General features: G+C 39.8%; 1 long non-coding RNA gene across 1 annotated transcript; it reads right to left on the reverse strand.

The window, feature by feature from the left end:
* Nucleotides 1-1,329: 1,329 nt before the first annotated feature.
* Nucleotides 1,330-17,578, reverse strand: LOC137855697 (uncharacterized). Its single transcript, XR_011095903.1, has 2 exons — nucleotides 17,409-17,578; nucleotides 1,330-4,712 (listed from the first exon to the last, which is right to left on the reverse strand). It is a non-coding gene; the product is annotated as an uncharacterized lncRNA (long non-coding RNA).
* Nucleotides 17,579-22,138: the final 4,560 nt, after the last annotated feature.

Genomic DNA, 22,138 nt, shown 5'->3' on the forward strand with positions numbered 1-22,138 from the left:
TACCTCTAAATGTCCTATTAGAAGAACAAACAAAGCTGTATTATAAATTTGTAAAGAACTTTGATGTTTCAAACTGATGGCAGTGAAAAATGAGACCCTTTGGGGCCACCACATAGTTACTGCATGAGGCAGCTGCAGCCCTACACAGTCAGTCATGAAAAGGTTAAGATTTTCTGGAAGTGGTGTCTCCACAGATGGCAAATTCCTCTTTCTCTTCAAATGAGACTGTCAAAATCAAAACAACCTCTTTCCCAGAGAAAGAAAACTAATTTTCCACGAATTCAACCCTTCCTTCTTCCACCATTTCCTCAGCTGTTGGTCCACTGCCAGTTCAGTGCATCCTTCAGTTCCCTTTGGTTCTCAGAAAAGATTATGTTGGCTGTTTGCTGTTGTTTCCCAGCCCTAGTTACCGTACTCTTACAGCATATGTTACATCCCTCTTTCCCCTGATATCATTCCTACTTTTCTCTATTGCCTTTATGACTCCATTGCAAGTTTGCAATATCACACACTGTTCAAGGGACACTACCTCTCCCTATAAAACCTGACTCGTTCACACCTCTGAACTCTTAAAGCTAATGGCCTGAAGGTTTTTTTCATCTTGATGGCTTCAAGCTAAACCCATTCTCCTGGTGATTCAGTGTCAGATCTACATACTACCACCTCCTTTTTCAGATCTTCTCTTGTTTTTCTGTGATAATCTTCATTTGCTTTACTGGGATCTTCTTTAAATGTCATTAACCTCAACAGATTTCAGGAACTGCAGCTGGTAGTTTTTTTGTTTTGTTTTGTTTTGTTTTTGTTTTCCCCCTTCAGCCTGTCTCCAGGACTGAAGGTTTCTTTTATACTCTCCCTATTTACTTTTTTTAATCATGTAAAAAGAATTAACTGTATATCAAAACTAGTAGGAGATCAACCATCATTGTTAAATGTCTTAACTAACCCCCATATCCTTCTCTGAATACTCATCCATGAGAACATGGATGTACAAATTTTCATGTACTAGAAATCTTCTCATTATCAGGACTATTTCTCCATAGATGTTCTAATTCAGTTCATATTCTTCAGCTCTGTGACATCAAGATAGTCAAAAATTTATACATTACTGCACATCTAGTCAAAGTTTCATATTTTCACACAGTTATAGAATCTTTTAACATATATTCTGATTTATATCAAAACCTACCTAAGAATCTAAATAAGCTCTATTAGGAGAGCAAGCTAGCAGGTAAACAAAATTTTTTTCATTGCAACTTGATGCAGAATAAAACATTCTTATGGGCAGGTCAAATTTTCTAGGAATTTCCATGAAGTTCCTGAATCTCTGACTTTCAGTCTTGGTTGCATGTGCATGCAGATGGGCATTTAGCTTATATCTATACACATGAAACTGGAGCTGTAAGCTGTTGTAGCAAAGGAGGGTCTGATATAGCATTTTCATCTTTTTCAAGCAATACAATCTCATATAATTGCTTTGTTTTGAACACATAAAAAAAAAAAATGAGGCAAAGCAGAGGAACAAAATCCCCAGGCTCTGAACAGACAAACTATTTGTGCAGCTGGATCGCTCCTAGTCCTGCAAAGGAGGCATAGCAGACAGCCACCCACACAGCTTTTCAAACCACCTAATTTCAGTGCTGTGCTTATCCATTGGATATGCCACTTTCAAGCATTTATTCTGCCCATTCTCCCATGCACAACACACACAGGAACTCCTTTTCTAGTCTGTCCCTCTCTGCAACTTAGTGCAGTCAAATACCAGAGTCAAGGCAACTCTGTTATATGAACTACACAATGGCAACAGATATGGTAACAGGACTTCCCAACAAATGAACAACACTCTTAAATAGCAAATGCTTTTGGATTTGGGGAGAAGTACTGCTGAGAGAGATTTTTGCGTCTGTAGGTAAGTTGGATGTGCACACATGAAAGAGTACCTTTGTTGTCTGGTGAGGTTAATGAAAAGTTCACCTTAAAGGAGAATTCAAATGCCGTAAAATACAATACCCACAACATGAGTGTTACTAAGCACTGTTAGAAACAGAGAAAAGACAACAACAGCAAAAACACAAAGGTGATTGCAGGACTGTGTATGTCATACTTTCAGGAATAAACCTAAGCTGAGAGGAGTTCTAATCAGCCAAAGTAACCTCCCAGAGTGGCAAGGTGGCAGAAACGCAGGAAAATGCACAAAAACATTTCTTGTTTGGTTTAGCTCCACATTGTACTTGGAGTAGTTCAGCTGATGAGGAAACTGGGGAGGACATTTCGAGGTGAATTGAACAGGAGGGCCTCTCCATATTGTGCTTACAGTACTGGGAGGACCAGGGACAGCTTTGGTCTTAGAGCACTCAAGGCATTTGTAACCAAAAGTGGCATTGCTGTGAAAAGATCCTGCACAAGATACCTACAGCCAGGAAAAGACTGGTCTTTTCCATAGGAAAACTGTGAATCCCTTTAATGGTGAAATATCATCACATAAGTTCTAAATATGTGACAAATTAAAATGATTACTTCATCTTTTGCTACTGTCTCTCAACACTTTTAATTTCACTTTCACTTCCTTCCTAATTTTAAGCCTCCCTAATCAGCATTTCTCCCAAAATTGGTGATTTCTGTTGGCACCTGACCACCAAAAGCTCTTTGCATAATGTGCCTTAACCTGCAGCCTCGCAGATATCTGTGGTGACTGCTCCTGATGCAGGAGGGCTTAGTGGGCAAATGGAATGGAAAGTCATCTCATTTACTTGATTATAATTCCAATTATGCAAACAGATCCACTGTCATTTCTCTTACTGCTGTTTTCATGGTAGTTCACATAAATTTTCACAAAGCCTTTGAGAAAGCAGTGCTGGCTAGCTTAGTTCTTTCATTATAAATAATATTGTCTATATCTTGGCTTTCCCTGCCAAATCAAGAGTGAAATCTAGCATGCTTAGTTTTAGCTAAGGAGCAACCTGTTTTCCTAACACTCAAATGAAGTCAAGCTAGTCAAGTCTTACATCAGGAAATCCTTACAAAATAGGATGTCAGTCATTCCAAGGAGTTTCTTGATTGTTAAATTGAACTGTGCCATGATAAATTGGCACTTTTAAACAAAATGCAGCCTCATAATTCTCACATTTCTTTAGATAAATGTCAAATGAGAACAGGGTGGCTAAATTCCAGGTAGCTTTCTGGAAAGCAGAAAGGTTAATTAATCCACAGTGTAGTTTCAATCTTCAAATACATATATATAGGTATATATAAAGCGCTCCAGGATTTCAATTTCAGCAGGGGCTGCTATGCATGCAGCAAGGCTAAAATGTTCTTCATCAGTGTCTGGTGGTCCCCAGAGATTTTTCTAGATAAGGTCAAAAATTCAGTCAGGATTTGATTTTTATTCACATAGTTGAGCTAAGGCTCAAGGATGTCTGGACATTTTTGAGCTTCAGCTGTTCATGTTTTCCCTCTTTCCAGTCTTTCCAGGGCCTAATTTCCTTTCTTTTCCATTCAGAGATCACTGCTGTCACTCCCATGCCACAGACAGGCCATGACCCCAGCCTAGCGTATCTTCCCACCAGAGACCCAACCATGTGCTCCATGGTAGAGATTTGCCTGTTAAACATTGTTTTCAAAAGATAACTGTGACATGAAAAAGCCTTACACACTTTTCTGTCATGTTTTCCCATTCTAGGTAACATACATGTATTTTCCCCAAAGTATGACTTGTTCATTTACAGAGAAATAAATGTAGCATTTTGCTCCTTATTGTAATTGGAAAATTATTTGGTGAGCAACTCTTCTAGGGAGACCACTGTAATTATAGTTAGGGTCCGATCTTTGGAGATCTCCAGAAGCCACCTGGACATGGTGCTGGGCACCATGCTGGGGGTGTCCCTGCTGGAGCAGGGGCTGGGGCAGGGGCCTCCAGAGGGCCCTGCCAATTCAGCCATTCCATGATTCTGTGATGCAGTGACTCTGATCCTACAGAAATCATAGGAGCTTTTTCCCTTGACTTCAGTGAGAATCAAACCAGATCCTAAATCACTTGGAAGATGCATACAGGAAAATCCACATCTAATGCTGGCTGTTCAGGAATGAGGCACATGAAAAATCAGACCTGAAGCTGTGGTACCAAGGAGCTCAACACTGAGTATGCAACCCAATTACTTGTGCAGTGGGCATGACAAGCACGACGACTTATATAGCAATGCAGCACGCCTAGTATCAATGTTTAAAGAGCAAGCCTGCAGAAAACTGAAACCTAATCTGATACATTTGCAGAACACTGGCAGAAGGACAGAGAGGTAAAGCATTATTAATATGTATTAGAAAGGAATATAAATTCAAACTGTGAAACGTTCATTCCTTCCTCAATAAAACTGTGAAATAGGCCACAGCCAAAACAGTAGGCCTGAGTTTCACGTTTCTCTGCTGTGGGGATCTATAATTTCTGATACTACTGCACTTAAATCCAGGGATTAGGACTTTGGATCTGGATCCAATGTTTCTATCTTTTCAAAACGGTGTTCAGATTTGATTATAAATTCAGATCCAGGCCCAACATCTCAGTTCAGCTCAACTCCATTGAAAATGAGTTATCCAATTCACAACATTCAGATCCCAACTTGTCCAGCTTCCAAGGAGGCTCAACCTCAGCCAAGATGATTCTGAAGTTCGATGGTGAAATTGAGATCCAGATGTCTGCAAAGTCTGGGGAAATAGGGTACCTGGAGTGAGAGGAAAACACAAGGATGGAAATCAGAAGCAAAATAGTGGGAGGATCAGCTGACTGACAAGAGAGGAAAGAAGTGTTAAGAAAAGGGAAAGACACTGACATTGTTGCATAGCTCTGTTCAACACTTCTGGCAGGTAGGAGATAAAAAGCCAGCTCTAGTATGAAAGCCATGGAGATATGTCACTGTGCAATGCATCTGTCCTAATAAATCTTGCTTTTCAAGCAGACTTACTGGAATGGGAACACTCCCATCCTAATCAGCTATGGAGCTCTGGGAATAGAGCTGACTTGCACTTCTTTCTGAAACAGCAGCATGATTGCTTCCACCTGTGAGCAGGTATCTGGTATTTCAGATAGCTGACACATTGACATGTCTGTGTATACATGACACAAGCCTGGGGTAACAGGCCCAAGTGGAACTGAATTAAACAAGTACCCATGATATCTCTTAATCTTTTAAAGACCCTCCTATAAATATATATATATATGTGTGTGTGTAAATGCTGTACTCCTTCTAAACCAAAACTGTAGCATCCTTACTCCAGCCCTCCACAAATGGAGCTCCATGTGGAATATTATTCTTCCAACTTTGCTATTCTTGATAAAGAAGGAAACCACACATCTTTGCTTGTTCTGTACTACAGAAAGACAGAAAGAAAAACAAGTGGCAATGCTAAGTGACCACCTGCTGTACAAGCAGCGCCTGAGAAGAATGCAAAAGCTGGTAAGAAACAAACCTGAAAGAACTCTGTTCATTCTTAGTGAGACCAAACACAAACCTCTTCATGCACAACGTCTTCTTGATGAGCAAGATCCACATGGGCTGTTAACACAAACTGCTCCCTGTTACCCCTCTCTCTCTCATTTCTCATGTACTTACCACTTAAAGTAACTCCCTTAGGTGCTGCATGGATCCATAAAGATATTAAAACAATGAAAGTGCACTAAAAAAAAACAACATGCAAAAACCACCTCGGCACTGCCCTTCTAAGGGCATTGCAGAAATTCTGCAAAATTATCATGCCTAAACCAGTGGAGTTTTGTGGTTTTTTTTTACTATCAATATATATTTAATAACCTACTTATCATGTGCATGTGTGAAAACTGCACACAGAGTCACAGGTGCAATGGTTGCTAAATTGTGTTGCTTGCAACTCTGCATATGATAACAGAAGCCAGAATGAGCATTTTAGTCCTGTGGGTGGGTGAGAAAGGTCAGGTCTTAGAAATGCCACAACAGAATCAGCAAAGCTTCAACACACGTGCCAAGAACAGATTCCAGTGAGATCCACACAGAGAGCTGATGGTTATGCTGCAGAATCTGTCTGGGGCAAGAGCAGGGCCATGAGAGGAAAGGGAACCCAGGCTATGTGTCAGGGATGCTTGACAGGATAAAGAGCTTGAAAACTGCAGGCTGGATCTGAAATTCATCAGAGATTGCATTTATGCAATGAGCATAAAACTGGACCAAATGGGTTCTCTCACATTCCTCTTTCCACATATAAGAAATCCTAGAAGTGCTTAAAAATTATACATTTTCTGAGCTTAGAGATGAAAAAAGAGAAGCTGGAGTGGTATTTACAGAAGTGATTGAGATCAAAGGTGGAGATTTTTTTTAAGGTGGGAGAAACTAAAGCTTGCTTGTATTGTAGGGTAAAATATGGCAGAGAAAAAGGAAATTAAAGAAGAAAGTAGAGTAGACACAGGAGGGGTTCAGCCAGAGATCATACTCAACTGGGGCTATATTCCCTGCTGCTTGCTTCATGCACCCCTACTACCAGCCTGCAGCTTGTATAGCACTTGTATGCTGTCTTGATAGCAGCTTGACTGCTACTTGACCACATTAACTCTTAATTAATATCTCATTAACTCTAAGTTAATATCTCACTAACTACCCTGGGATGTGCTTTTAGGACCTGTCGGCTGGCCAGCTCTACCTCCATGGCCTCGCTGCAGCAGGCTAAGGAGATGTAATGACAAACCTGAGCGTTGGCACAGACAGACCTCAGGCATGAGAGCAGGCCCAGGCCTGTGCTCCAAACACACTTTGATTTTTTCAAGCATTTATTCCAAAGTCACATAGGAAATTGATGGGATAGTCCTGGGAAGTGAAAGTTGATCTCCAGGGCATTACACTGGCATCTACAGCACATTTTGTCTTCCATGTTTCAGCCATTTGTGGATGCATGCGTGATTGCTCACATGTTGAAGTGCACAGTGACTTGACATTACCCACGCCACAAACACTGGGAAGTGTCTTCTCAGTTAAAACATTAACCAAATTCTTCGACAGGCTTGGAAAAAATTAAGGTGAAACTTTTTTTTTTCTTTTTTTTTTTCAGTCCACTGTTCACCTTCAGCACTCAGCTCAGATCCAATATTATCTTTTATGTACTTGGAGATCTTCTGGGTATAGACAGCTTGAGATTACTGAGTATCCCTGGGGGCTGGGGACACAGGTCTATGGACTGACTTTCCTTAGAGAATCATTTCAGGTTACCTTTAAAATTATAGGACAAATGGCAACAATAAAACAGGTAATAAATTACTATCACAATCAGAGCCCTATATCTCCTTGAAAGCAAACATCTGAACGAGACCAAACTACCGGCAGTGCAATAAAACACGAAGGGTGTGGAGTTTGTGCAATATGTAGACATAATTTCTGTTTCATGAATCTACTTATAGAAAGAGGAAAGATTTCTGGGAAGTAAGCAAGTGTGTTTAAACAGAAAATAAACTTCAAAGAATATCATAAAAAGAGGAGGGTAAATGCAGAGATGACTTTGTTTTGAACTCAATAAAATCGCTCAATAAAAATGTCTAAAATGCAAATTTCATTTTTGGTTTAAACAATATAGTTTCTTTTGCTACTTTGGGCAACCTGCTGTCCTTATCCTGGAGGCACTTCCCTTACTGCTCTTTTCCTTAGACTTTGACCTTGAGGCTCCACAAGGACACCAGAGTTCATCCATATGGATTAGCTTGCAGGATTGGGGATTGCTTATTGCTTATCTGAGGGTGTGGAGTGATGGTTTTCAGATACGGTCACCAAAGCTTTGCTGCTGAAGCAGTACAGGTTAGCTCAAGGTAGGAGAAACTGGATGTGCCACTACTGCAGTAAAAAAAAAAAAAAAAAAAAAAAGAAAAAAAAAAGAAAAAAAGAAAAACATTTTTCATGATTTCTTTTCAAACTACAGTATAATTTTCAACTATAAGGATCCTATTTCTGATTTTTAATTTAAAACTGCACACTTTTAGAGCAGTGGTGTGTGAGTTGGCATGTCAAGCCAGCCCCTGCTTTACTCTGCCTTCTGATCCCATTTCCTCTTTTAAAAAACTTCATAATCCTTTTCAGCATCACACATCAGATACTCACCAACCAAAAAGGCTTAGAGGCAAGAGATACAGTTTCTATTAACTCACATGTTGCCTTTGAGAAGGAGAAGATAAGAATTTCTGGAAGGAAATATACTTCAGCTATATGTACTCATACGTCCTCCTTCTTAACCTGATAGGATTTCAACTTTTATCAAATTACATAATCATATTTTACCCACAATTTCCTTATTCTCCTGTGAGCTGAACCAGCTGACGTTTATGGCTTTAACTGTTAGCATGCTACACATGATGTATCTTAATTTATATATGTGCTCTGCTCACAGCGAAAAGGATTGCCAGAAAGAAAAAGAAAGAAAGAAAGAAAGAAAGAAAGAAAGAAAGAAAGAAAGAAAGAAAGAAAGAAAGAAAGAAAGAAAGAAAGAAAGAAAGAAAGAAAGAAAGAAAGAAAGAAAGAAAGAAAGAAAGAAAGAAAGAAAGAAAGAAAGAAAGAAAGAAAGCTACTTTTCTTCTGGCTTTTAGTGGACACAGCTCCCTGTGGACAGCTACCTCCCTTCCCTGCCTTTGAAAATCCAAACCATTGTTATTATTATTTAACAGTTTTTATAGCAACCTCTATATCAGGCATTTAATGTTTTATGAGCAGATTCAGACATCAAACTTTCTAATTTTTGCATATAACAGATCCCAAGATCCCAAGAAGACAAAAATACCAGCTGAAACCCACTCTAATCAGAAGAAAGACACATGCTGACACTAGGGACTTGAGGACCAAGGCTTCAGTCATTGTCTTCACTTGTCATTCCCCATACTAAGAGCTGGGAAAAAAAAAAAAAGTTCCCTATTTACTCACACTCTGTCCTTCCCTTGCAAAAATCAAACTCACTCAGAGCCTGAAATGTTTCTGGAGACCGTGGCATTGTTTTGATCTGGTTAACATTTCATGCCATCAATTTTTATGATGTTTTCCAAATAGCGTTAGAACCAAGATGACCTGCTACCTTTTATTTTTAAAGAAGTAGGATTGGTCAGATTCCTAGGAATAATTTTTAAAGCCAGATGGCATGTGATACCAAAGTTCAGCTACACTTACAAAAAAGTACTTCTATAACATTTTGCTTCAAGCAGAGCAAATACAACAGATAAGGTGCTGCTGAATCACATTACATTTTCCTCAAAGTAGTAAAAACAATTTTGAAGTTCCCAGAGGCGCCATCTCCGTAGGCCTGTAATAGAGGAAAAAGAGAGAGGAAAATAAAAGAAAAAGAAAAGAAAAAAAAAAAAAAGTAAGCATTGTTTTCCGTTTCTTGAGAACTGCCAGGAACAGAAAGACAATGAATAAGCCTTTCTTGCATTATATATGATATTTTTGCATCTTCATGAATGTTATATATACAAAGTACACATGCACACAAATACACACAGATGTCTAGAAAAAAAGATTGTCATTAATGCAACCACAGAGATGAGAAATCCAGCATTTCAAAGTCAGAAAACCCAGCCTTAAAATAAAATGTTCTCACTGAACTTTGCCCTCCTGTATTTATTCTCAGATAGGGGTTTTGTCATAGAAAAGAATAGGAGAAATGGTAGTGATTCCAACAGCACAAACAACATAAAACCACTTTTTGCACAGCTCAGCACAATATCCTTTACTAAAAGCAATGTTTGGCCCTTCCAGATCTACAGGCTGGAGAACTTCAGCCAATTTTCTGCAACTTTGTTGTACTTGAATTGTGAAGGTCTATTAATTAAACTAGCTTTGCTTAAACTGCCCTATTGCTGAACTATGCTTGCACAAAAATGTGCAGTATTATCTGGGAAAAAGTTATTTAATGTGTTCAGAATGAAAATGCAGTTAATGCTTGCTGCAATGAGACAAACAATGAAGTGCAATTAAATCTAACAAAGTTTTGCACACCTGAGACAAGGATTTAGAAATCCAAACTAAAGATCTCCCTTAAGTAAACAACATTGTTAGTAATATTTTTTTGCCCACCTGAATGCTAATGCTCTCATAAATTAGGCATCATAAATTCTGCTACATCCAATTTTCTCTTTGTTTTATGTGAAATAATAATAATGAATTAATTAATTATTTGCATTGATATCAAGCACAGACATTTCCTGAAATGCTTTACAAACTCACCTATGAACAAAGTGTCACTGTAGGTTAAAAATTACATGAAATGAAATAACATTAAGTCCTGCATCTAGGGGCTGGCAACAAGAATTTCTGTAGTGTGGCAGAAGTTATCAACTGGAAACACAGAAGAGAAGACTGAGGATACCAGGATCATAGGATGCCTTTTAGATGCAAATGTAATTGTGAGTTAAATAATGTGGTCCTGAGATATTTCAGCCAAAATGTTTCCATTAGCAATAGAACAATATTTATGGCAATGTACAAAGCATTGCTGTGCCTTCATCTGAAATATTTTATATACAATTCTGATCACCCATTGTTCAAGAGGGGTGAATTCAGGATGCCAAGACAGTGCAGATGACTCGGATCATCCGAAGAATGGATAGGCTACCATACATAAGAGTACAATAGCCTTATTTGTTTAACCTAGTGAAATAAAGGCCAAATAGGGATAAACACCAGAAAGCTAAAATAACTTTCAGCTACGCTGAAAATGCTGTCATTTGATAGACATTGGAATGAATACATTTATGCCATAATTTACATGTTTAATCAGCAAAGAAACAGGGTTCTGAAACAGACAGTAGGATAAGTGGGAATAGAAACCTAACTGGTTTTACCATGGAACTCAGTTGTGGAAGGGACTGTATGACACAACTGTCTGCAACAGGACAGACACAGACTTGATGATCCAGAAGGTCCATCTGAGCTGTATCGTCCTACCTGACGATATCATCCTCTTTGGATGGTATATACCCCATAGGCTTTCTGGGGATCAGCCACCCACAGAAGATCAGGCATAACCAATGTTTCAAGGATTGCAACAGATGATGGGAAGTAGCACCCCAATATCACACTTTGATTTAAATCAGGAGCTCTGAGGCAGTGCCTACTCAGGTTTACTTTTTTCCCAAAAAATAACACGCTGGGTCTCTATGGCTACATATGAATGGCCAATGGTAGTCACTGCCAAAAGCACCTGGGGTCAAAAAGCACAGGGAAGCTCATGTGGTTTCATCCTCTTCCCCAGGCAGTACCCAGGGATGCAGCCCTGCTGGAAGCTGTCATGCACCTAGCACAAGTGCTCAGAGATCTGCAAGCTCAGAGGACAGCCTTCAAGCAGCCAGGATTTGGAAATCCTGGCTCCCAGCAACAGGACAGTTTGTTAACATGAGCTGTGGATCCTGGAGCTTTCCAAGCCTGGCTTTTTGACTTTGGCCTGTTTTTGTCAAAGACCATCCTCTCTGATGATCCCACCCAGTGCCTGCTTTCTGGTTCATCTGCATCCCCGTGAGCACACATGATCTGGAAAACTGTGGCTATTGCATACGGAAAAGAAACCTTGCCCACCTGCAGCTTGCCAACGTCGCTTGCCGTTCCTTCTGCAATCTCATTAAGCTTTGTTTTGCTTTGCTGACACCAACGCTGCCAAAGAGATCAGCTGGCGAAGGAGACTGCATTAGTAATGTGGCTGGCATTTTGCCTCCTGCAGTTGAGATCACTTCTGAGCACTGCCTCTCTGCTGGTCCACTTGGACAGACAGCCTAAAACTCTCTCCCTCGGTTCAACTTCCCAGTCACACAGTGTATTTGCCATTGAGCTATTGCACTGGCCTTGCTCCATACCGATGATAATATCTATAATTATTATTTTTCTTGCCTCGTATCTCGTCTTCACTAGCCAGCCATCTGAGTTGTTGAAACACTTGGTGAGCCTGTGTTCTGTTCCTAAAGCTCCAAGTAGCCCTGTGGCCCTGTCATTGTAACTCACGGTGATGCCTCCACTTTGCTGGAAGATTTTACTTAAACCATTTCGCATTTGGGCTAGAGTCTCGCTTTTCCGGTTGTTACCTTGTGATATACTCATCCCTCTCATTCATGCAAATCTTTTCATTTCAGAGATTAGAGATGTGAAACACAAACTCTGTCTTCTTCGCATGGAGCATAAACAGCCCTAAATGCAGCAACCAGGGTGGCATTCATCTCACCTCACCTTAGCCATCTAAAAGTCAGCCTCACTGAATCATCCAGATTTCCTCTATAATGACTTGAAAGGGGAAATTCTTTCCAGAAGGAAAATTTTTATCCTTCTAATGCAGGGAGAGGCCTCACCATCTGGAGATGTCTCTCTACTGAACGCAGAGCACTTCTAGGAAACTACCGAAGACCAACGCTCAGAAAACTCAAGGTAGATGAGACCTTTATTGACGTTTTAATGCCTTGACAGTATGTTGAGAATAGCAAGTAATTATTTCTGGCTCTTATAAGTGAAGTAAAACTGTTTCTATCCCATTTCAGAGAAGGCAAATAGAAGCCCATAAAGAATATACCTATGACCTGACAAAAGAGGTACTGGCCATCGCTGTCAAAGTCACAGGAAGAACATGGGGGATCATCAATCACAGTCCTTTGCTGAGACCATTAAACTATGTCTCTTTCAACAAACGTCCTCCTACTTGTTGCCAGCAAACATCTCAATAACAGTTTTACACGGGTTGTTAATTGTTTTCAGGGCCTTGCCTTTGACTAGCAATAAAAAGTGGTCACACAGAAAGAATTCTCCAGAACCGGGTTGCCTGTTTGTTTCCCTTACCCCCTTCTAGCCTGCTGGAAGAAATGAGCCAAGTGCAGCATCCAGAGTGGTTGAGAGTGATCGTTCACTGCTCTGCAGGCAGTAAAACTCCAGTGGACACAGCTGTACTGGGAAAGGAGGGGATTTTTTTGGTTGGTTCATCAGTTGTTGCTGTGTTTTTTGTTTGTTGGTTTGTTTTTCCCCAGGAAGAAGGGATATGAACACAAGCAATCTTTCCTCTGGTCACAATTGTGGAAGACTTGCCAGCTCCAAAAACATTTTATAGAGTAGAGCAGACTTACAGCCTTCACAGGTATCATCGCCCATCCATAGAAGTCAGGCCAATGACCCTTCAAGTTCATAGATTACCCAGGCCACTGTGAACATATATCTGTGTGTATATATTTATACATGCACGTATGTATCTGTGAGTGTTTGCACATTCACTCACACCATTTTATAATTTCTAGAAACTAATTCTTGATAATTAAGCATTTAGTGTTACTAATAATGTGCATGGCTCACCAGAAATCTGCGTGCACATCGAGCAGAACCCTGGAGGGATTTCATTTATTTATTGATTTCCCATTTTATGGATCCTTCGCAGCACAGAGGAGACCCACAAGACCAGGAAGGGAGAGGTATGGCTATAAAACCAGAGTAAATAATTAGTGGTGCAATGTAGCTGTAAAATCGCTGGACAAATACCTGCCATGACTCCAGTCCATCGAGCTGCTGAACTCCCTGGCCGCCGGGGGGGCATGCCGCCGAGCAGCTCAGCTGTGTCGGACCAGAGGCCACATGGGAGTCTGAATTCCAGCTGCCAGCTTATCAGAAAAAGTCATAAGACAAAGGGAAAGCTTTGCTCATTTCCAAACAATTTCGTAACTAAGAGCAGAAAATAGTGGGTTTGTTTGTGGTGGAGGTGGCAGTATATCCTGTGCTCTGCTACTGTGCAGAAAAAGAAAGCATTCGAATGCAAAACGATTGCATTTTAAGCTCAGATTGTAAAGGTTATACCCTGCTCTGTGCGTCCTGTGCTTCACGCTGTGGAAAAGCTGCAGCATGCCAGAAAGGAGCTCTTTTTCAAAATACAGAAACAAAACTGAGGAAACTGGAAACCTACGTTATTTACTGCATCTAAATCTCTTTCTTATGGTAAGCAACAGCTCTGGCCAACAAGCCACAAACCAAAAGACACCTTAGTGGTCCAGGAAGTTCAGAGTTCTTTGAGTTAAATATTGAGCAATGCAGGTGCAGGCTGCAGATGGGAGGTTTGGGTGCGAAAGCATGCCAAGTGCATAACAAAACTCGATTGAAGGAAGCCAATTTTAAGATCTCCATCTGAATTAGTTGCACATAGATGGCAGGAATTCCACACATACCCTGTTTGAGAAACAAGAGTTTTCAAGGATCTTCAGTGTGCGAATCACTGGCATGAAAAGGGACCTTCTTTGCTTTGCTTTGCTTTCTCACAATTAAAGTTACCACCAGGCACACCCAAGTATATGTGGGGGCAAATAACTTCTTGCTGCAATTTAACTGAAGTTTGCAGGGCGTTTTGTCTGTACTCATCAAACCAATGCTTTTTCAAGATTTGTGTCTAATTATTTTAGAATTAAGAACTGAAGATTTTGCTGAAAGCAAGGAGGCAGACTATCAGTATTTCCATTCCTTTCACTTTCCGCTTTTCTCCCACTCATCTTTTGTGTACTTTGTGTTACCTTACCCACTGGGATATGTAAATCATTTTTAAAACTGAAATACTGTTTTGGTGTTGTTTTCTTACCTACCTATAGAGCTCTAGTCTGTAAAACTGATAGAAATTCAAGCAATAAATCAAATTACAAAGAAACAACAACAAAGACATGCTGGGGTGGGAGATACTTGCAAAGAAATCAGCTCAGCCTGAAAAATCTGGGTGCTGATGGGGTGGACAGACTTTACCATGCTTTCAAATCTTGAATTCTCCTCATTTCTGCAAAGCAGCCCAATTAGTAGTCCACTATTTAGGGGGAGAAGCCATCACGAAGAATATACAAAGATGATGTAGCATCTTCTTAAAGCAAATGATCCTTGCTTGGCTACAGGGCAATGCTCAGGCGATGCCTACCACAAAGCTTAAAACAATGGCAGCCACCCAAGAGAGCTCCATTCTGCATAACACATTCCACTAGGGGCTCAATAGCCTTCTGGTGAACCTACTGGCTCATGGTTTCCTTTAATGGGATCTTTAAAGAACAAAAAGAGATCTGGTAGGCACTTCCCTCTTTATTAGGCTCCCCAGCTGTATACTATATCACTGTTTAGCATGAATTTTTAAGTGAGAAAGCAATAACACCAGCTTACCTTACTAATACCTGACTACGTAGCTACACAATAAAGACTTGTTTGACTGCTTAAGGTGTTTTCTCTTAGCTTTGTTAAAATGTTTATTAACAATAAAAAAGCAAATATCTGGCTCTTACACCATCATTCTATTTCATCTGTAAAACTAAAGGGAATAATAACAGAAGCGATTCTGGGAGATGTGAAATTTGGTGAGTGGGATCTATTCTGCAGCCCTACCAAAGCAGCCCCTTGCATTTCCTTGAAACTATTGACATGAATATTGGCTTCTTGTGTCTGGATCATTGCTCATACTGTGCTTTTAATATATAAAGCCCTATGTGTATGCTAACTACTCCATTACTATTGATGCATACTCAAAGAATAGATCTTATGATTTATTGTTCATGTCCTACATTTCTTTGCTTAGGTCCCAATTTTACCTAACCTTTACAGCAAGCATTTCAAGTTTACACATTATCAGTCATTAACAGCAGAGAATCTGCAGTATATTAAGTAAGGTGCATACATAAGTCTTGGCAGAATGCAAGATGCTTATTAATTAACGAAGAGTGATATTCTTCTGTATGCAGTAAGCCTTCAAAATGACTCCTAAACATTAGTCCAACTTAGGGTGTAAGTGGGATTTATATGGGAAATGGACTTTTGTTGGCTGTTTACACACGGGTGAATTTTGTCCAGTGGGTGTGTATGTTTACTTTCCACTCTAGAATTTTGGATCCTCCCAATTCTTTACTACTACCTGCCAAAAACACTGTTGTTAGTTTTGGGTTTTTGTACACTCGAAGTCAGATTTATGACCTTTGTGCTTGAAATATTCCACATCTGATCCTTTTTCCATTCACCTCTTACTCTTGTCCCCAGCCCTAATCATAACTGCTAAAAGAGTTTAAACTGATCACTTTATTAATTGCTCTTGTAACTAAATGCTAGCTTGTTAACAAAGTTTTAGTTTCTGGAGTACTGTGGAAAAAAGTGTGTCACCGAGGACTTCTCTATGTTGATGGAGTCTGCATAAATATAAGAAACTCTAACTTTCTCAAGTGTTTTTTTTTTCTGTTTGTTTGGTTGGTTGGTTTGGTTTGGTTTTTGTTTTTGTTTTGTTTTGTTTTTCTAAAACTTTCAACTCCAAAGGACTGCTATTTGCAACAAATCTCTTCAGGAGAAAATTAAGAGTTTAAAGACTTCAGATTTAGTGGCAAATTTTGCAGGAAGCATACAGCCATTTTTGAGAAAAAATGTTCATTTGCATTCTTTATTATATAATTATTTTCCCCAAAGCAATAAAATTCAACTGCTTTTGAATTTGAATGTTATTTTCCCTGTCATAACTTTAAAAATAAATCTCTTAGCATCTTTTCTATTTTCATTGTATAACTGACACTTTTTATTATCATCTGTGAAACCCAAAAAGTAAAAAAATCTGATTTGAGATTTCCGTCTTCTGAACTTATACTCCTTACCTGCAATAAGCACATTCCAAAAAGAGATATAATTTTTCATCAGAATATGATCCTACAGTTATATATTTTCTTTTCAAAAATCAAGCATTCAGACATGGCAGAATAAAACTAAATGTTGCAAATGGCATTATAAGTGAAAACCATTGGGGTTATCCAACAGCAATATGTATTTCCTACGAAATATCAGAGGATCCACAAACCCAAAACTCTCCATTTCCAACTATTGATGGAATACCTGGCTGACTAGCAGCAGTTTGTTCAGGCCTTTTATTAGAAGCCTGCACAATGTGATATCCTCTCCTGGTGTTCCCTGCAAATGCTTAAAAAAGAAGAGAAATGGCAACAGACGCAATGGACTTTAAATCAAGCTTCAGAATACCTACAGCTATTCTGTGGTGCTGTGTCTCACTGAATTTCTGTGATGGTATCTCTAAATAACTGTTCACCAAATTCATGAACCAACTGTTCATGAACTTCTCTACTGACTGGAATCTACTTAGACCATGTCTCAACAGAAGTTTTGCTGAGGGAGCTCTGTTGAGAACTGATTGCAATAGGAGTACCTTTGCTCTTCGTAAAGGGATCCAAAGGAGCCTGAAGAGAGCACACCTTCAGTGTAGACAGAAGAGAGTAATTTTGACTGTAAAGCAACCTTCACATTCTCCTAATCTTGGTCTTCTCAGTCCTATGTAATCCAGATATTTCAGACTCTTCACCTGGCACATGAGGAGCAGTGCCTCCAGCGCCAATGCACTTTAAATTGTAGTCATGTAATTGTCCATAGCTCTTTCTACTCCCATCCCTAGTAAAACCCTCTTACCAAGTTTCTGAAAGCATCTTTGGAAAGCAGCCACTCTGCTGTCCTCCTCAGCTCCTGTTCCAACTCAGTTCACTCCTCTCTGAAGACCTTTTCCTCTTTTCTATCTCTCTTGCATACTGTGAAAGGAGACGACTGGGGGTAAGGATCTCATCTACAATTCATATGGATACAGAAACCCCTTTTTTGTGCTGTATGTGTGACCCAGGAGAGGTAAGATCTCATTTCTGGACAATTTTCAGTAACTTTTTCCTGTTTTGGTAACTGTTTTATTTCTGTTTAAACGTTACTATAGATACTGGAATTCAGCCTCATGAAGTTATATAACTGAGCTTTGCAGAGGCGAGGGCAAGGATGTCAGGAGGGACAGTCACATCCTCCTGTATGGACCATAGGCAGAAGAAAGCATTTGGTGAGAGCACTCAGAGAGAAGGGCAGCCTCCGTACCTCTCTCCAGATCTGGGAGCCTGTGTGTCTTCCTCAGACCCATAAGGACTGAACGTGTCTGACGCATGTGGGAATGATTGTGTGAAACTAGTCATCGGACACTCGTTAAAAAGTACTGAAAGGATAACAGCACATTTTGTTCAGATGTCGGGAGGTGGCAATGCATTCAGGCAGGCATTCCACACTTTTGGGAAGGCCAGTGGCACATCTGAGATAGCAGGAATAGAAGCTGAAAAGGGGTTTAAAAACTACTGAATTAACTTAGGCACTTATCCCATCAGCTTTCATGATTTCAGTCCTTATTTTTCCATACTGTTCAGGACAGGGATGTGATGAGAAACCGACCCAGCTTAGAAGAAGCTAACTCCAGGCCCAGAATGCCCATAATATGGTGGGTTGATCCAGCTGGGCAGCTGAACTCCACCACAACTGCTCTCTCACTCCCGCTTCCTCAGAGGAAGAGGGGAAGAAGAAAGTGTGATGGAAAGAAAAAAAGGCTCCTGGGTTGAGTTAAGGATAATTTAATTGAAAGGAAAAGGAAGAGGGAAAAACAAGCAAAAGCCACGCAGAAGCACAGAGAGGAAATACAATTATTGTCTACTTCCCATCAACGAGCGATGTTTGGCTGTGTCCCAGGAAGCAGGGCCTCAATACACGTAGCGGTTGTTTGGGAGGACAGATGTCTACATAATGAAAGCCACTCCTCTCCTTCCCCTTCCCCACCTTTTGTTGCTGAGTGTGACACCACATGGCGTGGAATACCCCTTTGGTCGGTTTAGGTCGGTTGTCCTGGTGGTTTCCCGTTCTCACCTCTTGCCCACCCCCAGCCTGCTGGCTCTGGGTGGTTTGGAGGGAGTCTTGGTGCTGTGCCAGCACTGCTCAGCAATAGTCACAACACTGGTGTGATACCAGTGCTGGTCTAGCTACAAGAGCCTAGCACAACACTGTGTGGGGCACTGCAGGGAAAGTTAACTCCATCCCAGCCTAGACCCAGCACAGAGAAGCAGAGTGCCGGGGTGCTCAGGCACCCCAGGTACCAGGCCCAAAGCAGAGCTAGTCAGCATTTGTGGCAGCAGTCTGCTGGTACAGCTCCCCGTGCCTGAGACCTGAGGTTCAAAAGTCACCAGCTCGCTCAGAGCAAACTCTGAGCAAAATTACCTAACCATGGTGGTATGCTCTGTGTCCTCAGGCATTTTTCTATTACTCATGAATATTTCTCTATCACGTGGCAGGGGAAAAGAAGTTTCTAAACCAACTTGTCAACACCAACATACATTTGTTTTGGCCACCACCATGTTCATAATTCTGAAAATGACTTACAAAAAGTTCATTAGCCTCAAAACCTAACAATTCCCTATTGCTTCAGCAAATATAACTGGATTCGAAATAAACACCTTCATGTAAGAAGGGGAAGGATGGTTCACTGATTTATGTGCAGTTTCCCAGTACTTCAAGAAAGCCAGCTTCAACTCTTGACCTGCTGAAACATAAAAGTCTAAGTCTGTATTTTAAAACCGAGATAGGCATTTGAAAGTCCACAGAGAACTTTCTGATGTAGACACTATAGTTTTCACCCTCTCTTGCTAATACTGCCTCAGTTTTCCCTGAGTTAAATGGTGATGATGATTCCCTATTTCACAAAAGTGCAGTGAAGAAAAATTCCCTTAGCCAAGTATGCAATGGTTTTCATCACAGTTTGAAAGAAAATACAGAAGAATTAGAGATTAACTGCTTTGCAGGTATATAAAATGCCCACCTGTTTTTTATTTAAACTAGTGTCAGCAGTAATCTCATCTTTTTTGACAACTACTACAAATGCTCCTTTTACAAGTAGTACAGCTGCTGCTTCTGCTTCAGTGAAGCAAGGAGAGTGCTCAACAAGAGAGACACAGGGTATAGTCATTTAGGACTGGAAATGTCTAAGAATTAATTAACATAACATGGCAACATAGGTAGGCAGATATTGTGAACAGAAGCCCTGTTTCACCATTCCTGTTTATTTGCCCATGCCTGCCACCCCAGTTTTATGTCTCAAAGCTCCTTGCATACCAAGTATACTGATATTGGAGCTTTTAACATGCGCAGTGTTTAATCAAAAAAAAAAAAAAGGCTATTTAGATATTCTTTAATGATTGAAATATTTGCAAGCTATGTGTGCAGTACTGTAGTTGAAATTGAGCCTCTAATATTATTTAGTACATTTGAAGTTAGTGTACTGTTAGCCCACTTTAGTTAGTAGTTTTCCCAAATTATGTAAATCAGGTCAGAGAAATTGAATTTGCATTTTAAAAACACTGGGTTTATGTAAATATAATGAGGGATATTACATGATCCAGTGCTGATAAGGCAAGTAGGTGGCCATGACTCCACTGCTCACGGTAGGTAGATAAATACACAGACATTTCATTTCTATTTCCTTCTTCAGTCATCAGCGGCAAAATTAAAATCAATAAGGCCAGTTTACCCCATCTGAGTAATACCAACCGTCTGAGAAAACATTATCTAGAATGTACTGACACCCCCTCACCCTCCCTTTTTGACAATGTGATTCCTTCAAAAATGTCTCAAGATGCTCATTGAAAAGCTGAGGATTTAAAAAGGACCTGGCCATTTTTGAAAATATAACACTGACATTAACTGTTATAGGTAGATAGGGAGGCACAAGAAGGAACAGAAACGTTTAGTCTTCCCTTAAAGTTTAGGCTGGGAAAGGTTTACCTGCTAGTAATCATGCTAATTTTCAGGATTTCATTGAGGAATGCTGAGTGATATTAAAATGCCTGTGTTATCTGATTCATGAAAAATGATGAAGTTGTTTGGCGAAACACACTGTACAAATGTTTTTCTTATTGTATTCAAAAAAAACTATGAGCACAACTGGAAGACTTGCACATATTGTGAAATAGTTTCTTTGCTTTCACATCATTTTAATATCACTCAATATTTCCCAGTGAAATCCTGTACAATAAAATCAACTGCAGGCAAGCTACTCATTCAGTACCCCATGCCTTGTGATGTTCTGAATGCCGTGTTCCCTTGCTATCTCAGTACCTTTTCTTTAACAGTCCCACAGACTGGGCTTGAATTCTAACTACTTTCAGAGTATTTCAAAGAAATTCAGTCTACTTTAACCAACTAGTTGTCTCTAGTGTGGTTCCTTGCTCAGAAATGCCAGTGTGACCTTACCATTTGCTGAATCTGTAAATAAGTAATTATTTGGCTTACTTATTAAGGTAACACACCCTAGACAGGATGAAAAACCAGACCTACAAGATAATCCTCATCTCAAGTTTCTGCTGGCTGTACTGTCTCAAAGTATTTGCCCATATTATAATAGTGAAATTTCATCTATGCTTCGTACTGCAGGACGAAATGTAAGGCACTTGTGGTCAAAGCAGTAGTCATACATGAGTATTCTCTCATATATATCTGAACTTAGAATTTTGTTCTGCAGATAGAAAGATACACATTCCTCACTACAGAAACTGTAGTGCTGAGTATGTAATTCAAATTTTCTGTCAAATCACTTTTCATTAAGATAAGTAGATCAATAATGATATTACTAGGTGTCTGTGTAGTAGGCAAATGATTAGTGTATTTCACACTACAGCTGATATCACCCCGAGTATTACTTTTTGTTTATACAATGAAATTCTAAATAACATTGCTTACAAAGGTAACTTGGAAGTAGGAAAGGAAAATAGCAATGATGTTCAGAACTTTAGACATGTTAAGATGAGAAAAAAAAAAAAAAAAAAAAAAAAAAAAAACATTTTTGAAAGCATGTGCTGCTGTATTTTCCCTAACACTTTTTTGCTTTTCATACAAACTGTTTTCAACATACCATTCTTGCTGGAGTATATATTATGTGTGTATGGACTATACAGGTATGAAATATGGTAGCCACTGGCTATTTCTTTCCTTTGTTCTCAATGTCTGCAGTACAGTAATTTTAACTTGCAATTCATTTTCATTCAGCTTTAACAAGTACAACATTTTAAAGGTACCGGCTGCCATGCACAGCCTGACTTTGAAGTACCCAATGATCCTTATCTTCCCCTAAAAGTGTTACTCAGCATAGAATCACAGAATCACAGTATCAGTCAGGTTGGAAGGGACCTCAGGAGGTTGTTTAGTCTGGTCTCCTGCACAGAGCAGGCTCAGCTCTGAATACAGAACAGATTTGTCTAGGGTTTGTCCAGTCGTGCCCTAAAAACCTCTTGAAAAGATTCAAGAGACTCTCTGGACAATCTGTTCCAAAGCCTCGCAGTGAAAGGCTTTTTTCT

Source organism: Anas acuta, chromosome 4, assembly GCF_963932015.1.
Source record: "Anas acuta chromosome 4, bAnaAcu1.1, whole genome shotgun sequence".
In the NCBI taxonomy this organism is placed as follows: domain Eukaryota; kingdom Metazoa; phylum Chordata; class Aves; order Anseriformes; family Anatidae; genus Anas; species Anas acuta.